Here is a 6000-nt window from a genome sequence, read left to right as displayed (position 1 = left end):
CTGTCAGGTGAGAAGGGGAGCTGAAAAAGATGCAGGGTCAAACGGCAATGCATCTTCAGGAAATGCTAGCATAACACTCCTGGAAAATCTGCAGAGTTTGAGTTAAAATTTGTCTGCACCATCTTAAAGATGGGGCAGATCACAGGTCAAGGAATTTGGCCATTTTAGGCTTCAAAATACAGAAGGTGGATGTGTCCTGCTGATCCTGTGCTGATGCTAAACAGGGTCAGCACAACCTGGTGCTGAACACCTTCCCTGTGGTTCTGCTGAGATGCTGCTGGGCATCTGTGAGAACTCAGGGTCCTACACAGGAGGGGAGAAAGGTGGTGTGTGGGGCTGGTTATTTTGGTGTGTATTTTTGATCGTTCATGAGAAATTCCTGTGAAAAGATATACTCTCCTGGCTCTTCCTTAAATTTATGCCACTTGGCAGAGTAATGAGAACTGAGAAGTTTCATGGGTAAAGGTAAAAAAGGTTTCTATCTTTGCAAATATTCCATGTTAGGGAATTAGAGCTGGAGACCCCAAAGTAGATTCTCTCAGATAAAATTTAATGGAAAGCATTTTTCACTGAAACACACAAGAGAGAAAAAGCCAGACTGCTTCTAATGGGAGGTGAGAACCGGAACACAGCATAACAAGGGATTTCTTCACTGGTTTCACAGGAGACAGCACAGCCCCAGGCTCTGGCATTTGTGAGGAATTCAGTGCTTTGGTCCTGGTCTGTTTGGGGTTTGGATCCTTGCTGGGAAGGGCTGGCCTGTCCTGGCTGCTCCACATCCCTCCCACGGCTCTTGGCAGTGCAGCCCCAAGGAACTTACAGGGATGCCCAACCCAGCCCAAGGGTCACATAGGGGCTCATTAACTGGGAAACGTTAAGAACCCCCTAATGGGAAAAGAGAAAAGAAAAACTGGAAGGCTTATCATGCTTCCTCCCAGTCCAACATGGAAGTTTAAGGCATGAAGCTGACAGGCACCTGAGCAGCCTCAGGGAACAGTAACAGCCTCTCACAAACACCAGGTCACTGCAGCAGGGCAGGGGATGGCTCCCACCACATGGTCCCTAAAGCAGGCGGGGTCTGGATCCAGTTCCAGGGACACCCACCAGGCAACAACCCCTAAAAACTGGAAAGACTCACAGATATGAGCAGGATCAGGCCCTCTAAGCCATTAACAAAGCAACACCCTATAAATCAGGCATTTTGGTCTTTTGAAGTGTTCCTCATAGCAGTAAATTTTAACATCCTTTCCTTCCCTAATACTGCTCTGCATCCCCTAGGTGAGATTGTCTGGATCCAAGGGACTTGGTGGCCCCAGCCAGTACAACCCACCACAGGATGCTATGAATTAAAACAATATTCCAAGCAATTAATCACAGTGTTTCTCTACTGAAAAGTGGAAGGTGTGAGCTGGGAGAGAGAAGGAGGGGAAGGAAAAAAATAAATAAATAAAAAGAAAGACAAGAACCTTATCTAAATCTATTTACATGGAATGATTATTCAATTAATTTTTTCATTACACTTGCCAAAAAGAATTGCCTGTGTCTTTAATGCTGTGTGTGAGATTTCATTAATAATTAATAGCAGCAGCTCTTTCTCCTCTGCTTAGCAAGCGGGAGCATTTGTCTTTGGAGGTCACACCCCACACGTGCAGGGGGGCACAGCCTGAAGGGGTGGGGACTGTGCTGCCCCTGAGTTGTGTGTGGGGACAAAGTTGTGCCCAGCTGCTGTCAGTGGGGCTTTGCCTCCAGCGGGGTGGTGTTTGGGGAGACACAATGAAACCTCCCCAGAGCCCTCCATGGGCACAATTTCCCAGCGCTAGATGTGCAGCAGAGGGACAATGGCATCACAGGATGGTTTGGGTTGGAGGGGAGCTCAAATCTCATCCCACCCCTGCCATGGCAAGGACACCTTCCATAATCCCAGGCTGCTCCAAGCCCCATCCAGCCTGGCCTTGGGCACTGCCAGGGATCCAGGGGCAGCCACAGCTTCCCTGGGCACCCTGTGCCAGGGCCTGCCCACCCTTACAGGGAAGAATTTCTTCCCAATATCCAACCCAAACACACTCTCTTTCAAGGGGAAGCCATTCTCTGTGTCCTGTCCCTCCAGCCCTTGTCCCCAGTCCCTCCTCAGCTCTCCTGGGGCCCCTTTAGGCACTGGCAGGGTCTCTGAGCTCTCCCTGGAGCCTTCTCCTCCCCAGCTCTCTCAGCCTGGCTCAGAGCAGAGGGACTCCAGCCCTCTCAGCATCTTCTGCTGGAGCCAGGGGGCTCAGGAGTTCTCACACAAGGGCCCCTCCAGGACAGCACTGTGCACTGTGCAATGTTTGTATGACCTTAAGTTCTACCTCAATTGTGGGACACCCAGGTTAGCTCAGAGCATGGAGTGATGAAAGCAGAGTGAGCAGTGCGAAGAGCAGCTATTAATCACTCTAGCTTGTTCCCAAATATAACATTTGTAAGAGACCCCTGGGCTCTTATAAATATTTAAACAATTTTTTAGATGTTTATGTCTTACATCTGTCTTTATCAACCTGTACTAATTTCTCCATCCACATCCCACTCCACTGCCTGCTAATCCTCATTGGCTGCACTCCATGAAAATATGTTTTCTTACCTTAGTTTGGACACTGATCACCTGAACTCTGCCTGGCAGAGTAGCTTCTCATGGAGTAGGTAAAAATGAAAAAGAAGAGGTCTCTGGAGACTTAACCATTACTCAACCAAATCAACTAAAATATACATAAGAGTCACAGAAAGATTTGGTGTGGAAGGAACCTTCAAGATCATCTCACCCCAACTCCCTGCCATGGGCAGGGACACTTTCCACTAGACCATGCTGCTCCAAGCCCCATCCAACCTGGCTTTGGACCCTTCCTTCTCTTGGAACGAGTATCACAGTGCAGCCAGCTGTGCACACCTGCAAATTTTATTGCTTCTCCTCTCCTCTTAGTGCCACAAAAGCTGTATTATAATGACCTGGTTTCTTCCAAGAGGTGTGTGCCACTCTGTTCAACACAGGGAAAAAGTGGAAGGACAAAGTTTATCCACAAATTGTTATTCCTATTCCTGGATCTTTGCCTGAGCACCCCTTAATTTCAAAATTATAATAATTCAGGGGGAGGGGGTTTACATTTTTGATTTCAAGGGAGGCTCCTGCCTTCCTTAGCAGACACCTGTCTTTCCAAATCAAGACAATGGCTCTTCCTCTCCTGCTAAGGTTCTTCTGATGATCTGTGAACTCCCAAGCCCCAGGAGGAGGAAAGGAGCAATGAAAGCATGAGCTTTCCCCGTGAGCCTGGAAATCTGCCAGATCTTGGCTTCCAGCAGCTCCTCAGGAGCGCTGCTCACTCCAGCCCACCCCACCACCCCTCACTGCTGGGCTACCAAGGCACAGCAGGTGCAAGGTCAGGCTGGGGAATTCCTCCTCTCCAGCCCCTGCTTCCAGCAGTGGGATGAGATTGGCCCCTCTGGAGGACACCTTGGTGCAGGAACTGTAGCAGATGCCTCCAAACCACCCTGCAGCCTTGCCTCTCTCGGCACCAGGGATGTTTGCCCCTGCCATGTTGCCACCAGCCCTCACAAATGTCCCCTCTGAGAGCTGCTGTGGGCAGGGAGCCCACGGATGAGCTGGGCCTTGCTGTTCCTCCCCCAAGGAGCAGCGTGAAGGTGCCAGAGAGCTGCACAAGCTCCAACACATTCCCTGGGCTGCTGAGCACAGGTCCTGACACACGGCCAGGATTGGCCCTTTGTCCTGAGCTGTGCCAGCCCAGCAGCCACAGGGACCACACAGGGATCAGCACAGCATCCTCAGCCTGTCCTGGCACCTCCAGCACTTGCTGGAGATAGAATTACCAAAGCTGGGTTCAGTTCCCAGCTCAGCTACACTTTATTTTTGTCCCTGTGGGCAAGTTGCTGAGCCTTGCTGTGCTCTAGTTTGCCATCTACAAGCTGGAGTAAAGTTACAGCTTTTTTTTCCTCACCATTATTTTGACTTGTCTACTTACATTACAATCTTTTGGGAGAAGAGGCTGTACATGCATATCTACCAAATCTAATCTAAGTGATCTAATCCTGGTAGATTTCTCTAGGTATTACTGTCACACGAATTCCAAGGGCTGTGTCTATATAGACAGCTTAACCCACTCTCAGGCGCCAGTAAGTGACTTATCTCAGCACTGCACCCGTGCACCAAGGTCTCTGATTGTTTTACATTTGCATTTCAGAACCTGAGCTCCTGTTCCCTGGGATTTCCAAACCCAGAGACCCGATCCAGGCAGCCCACACCGTGCCTATGGGTGCAGGGCATTGCTAATATTTGACTCCAGAGCAAGATATTCCTGTACCATTACCCCTCTGTAGAAAAATGGGTCTGAACGAATGATATAAATTGCATTTATATAGGAAAGTTAGGTCAATCACCACCAATTTTATTCACTCTAGTAAGTGAGCCAAAGAGGATTATTCCTTTTCTGTGCTTTGCCCGTCCTCTTTCAATCTGTGGGATATGATTTTCTCACTCTTATTTAATCAAGAGCAGGAGTCAAACATTTAAAGTTATCTACCTTCTCTTCAAGGGCAACACTGTCCCACCTGCACATCCACCTCAGGGGGAAGATGGACCTGGGATCTTAGCAGCCAAGGCACTTCCCTGGGGAACCAAGCTGCTCTGGCAATTTTTTATAGATATTTCCTCTCTCCCCATTTCTCAGCAGACACTGTAAGGACATGCCATGACTCTGCTCAGGGCTCTGTGGTCCTTTCAGGCCTAGCTTAGAGCATCTTGCAGACCACACTCAGGCCCTGTAAGAGAAGAGCTGCTGCTGCCACGTGTCTGTCCAAGGCTGGACCCTTGCTCGGACAGGAGGCATGGGCTTGGAGCAGCTGCAGAGCAGATAAAAGTCACCTCCACATCCATACAAAGCTCTGCTGCCCACCCCCCTCCATCCTGCTCTCTCCCTTGGGATGGCTCAGCCTATTCTCACTTTTAGTTCAAGGAGTGGAAAAAGAAAGAAGTGAAAGGCAGACAGCAGCCTGTGCAGTCGCTGTGTCCGTGGCTCCGGCACAGCTCCAGTGCCACGTTTGCTCCAAGGTGAAGAGGAAGCACTGGGGACTATGGACACAGCTTTGATTTTATTTTAAAAGCTTTAATATTTGGAGCTGTATTGATTTATCTCAGCATGCCAGTGTACCACTGGTAACTAAGCAACACCGATCCTCTGTGTTCCAGGAAGCTCACGGGATTTTTGCCTATGAACAATATTACTTTGTGTATATGAAGCTAAATGGACCATAGGCACTATTTGTAAGTGGAGGATATTTGAGTTCCATACTTTTTTTTTTTTTAATTTCTTCTTGCTTGTTATCTTTTTTGGCCTGGAATAGATTTGGCAGAACCACACGTGGGTCTGAGACAAGTTGCAAACCAAGCACACTCCCATCATGACCTTGTGCACAATGCTCTGCACTGACAAATACTTCCAATTAAGAAGCACAACTACCTCAGAACCACAGGTTATTTTGAGTTGGAAGGGACCCATAAGGATCATCAAGTTCAACTCCTAGCTCAGTACATCTCCAAGAATCCCACTATGTGCTCAAGGCATTATCCAAACACTTCTGGAAGTCGGTGCCGTGCCCATGACCTGGGGAGGCAGTTTCTGTGCCCACCCACTGTACACATGTTATATAAACAGGGTCACCAGGGCACACAGAGAACTCCAGAACAGCTCTCCTTTGCAGGTTCACACCTCGGGTTAAGGCACCCAAAGAAATCAAGTCCAAAATCCAACTAATTAAAAAATAACAGAAGAAGGTGAGTATTCTGGGAACAGCATTGTCCATCAAGCCTGATGCTCAGAGCACCACAGAATTAACAGATGCTTTGTTTTAAATTCTCAAAAAAAGCCCCTCACACCAGAACAATACTTTAATTACTCACTAAAAAAAAAAAAAAAAAAAAAAAAAAAGCAGCATATTAATGACACACCAGCTGGCAGCCTAGGA

This window comes from Hirundo rustica, chromosome 19 (genome assembly GCF_015227805.2).
Source record: "Hirundo rustica isolate bHirRus1 chromosome 19, bHirRus1.pri.v3, whole genome shotgun sequence".
In the NCBI taxonomy this organism is placed as follows: domain Eukaryota; kingdom Metazoa; phylum Chordata; class Aves; order Passeriformes; family Hirundinidae; genus Hirundo; species Hirundo rustica.
This window is presented reverse-complemented; position numbering follows the sequence as displayed.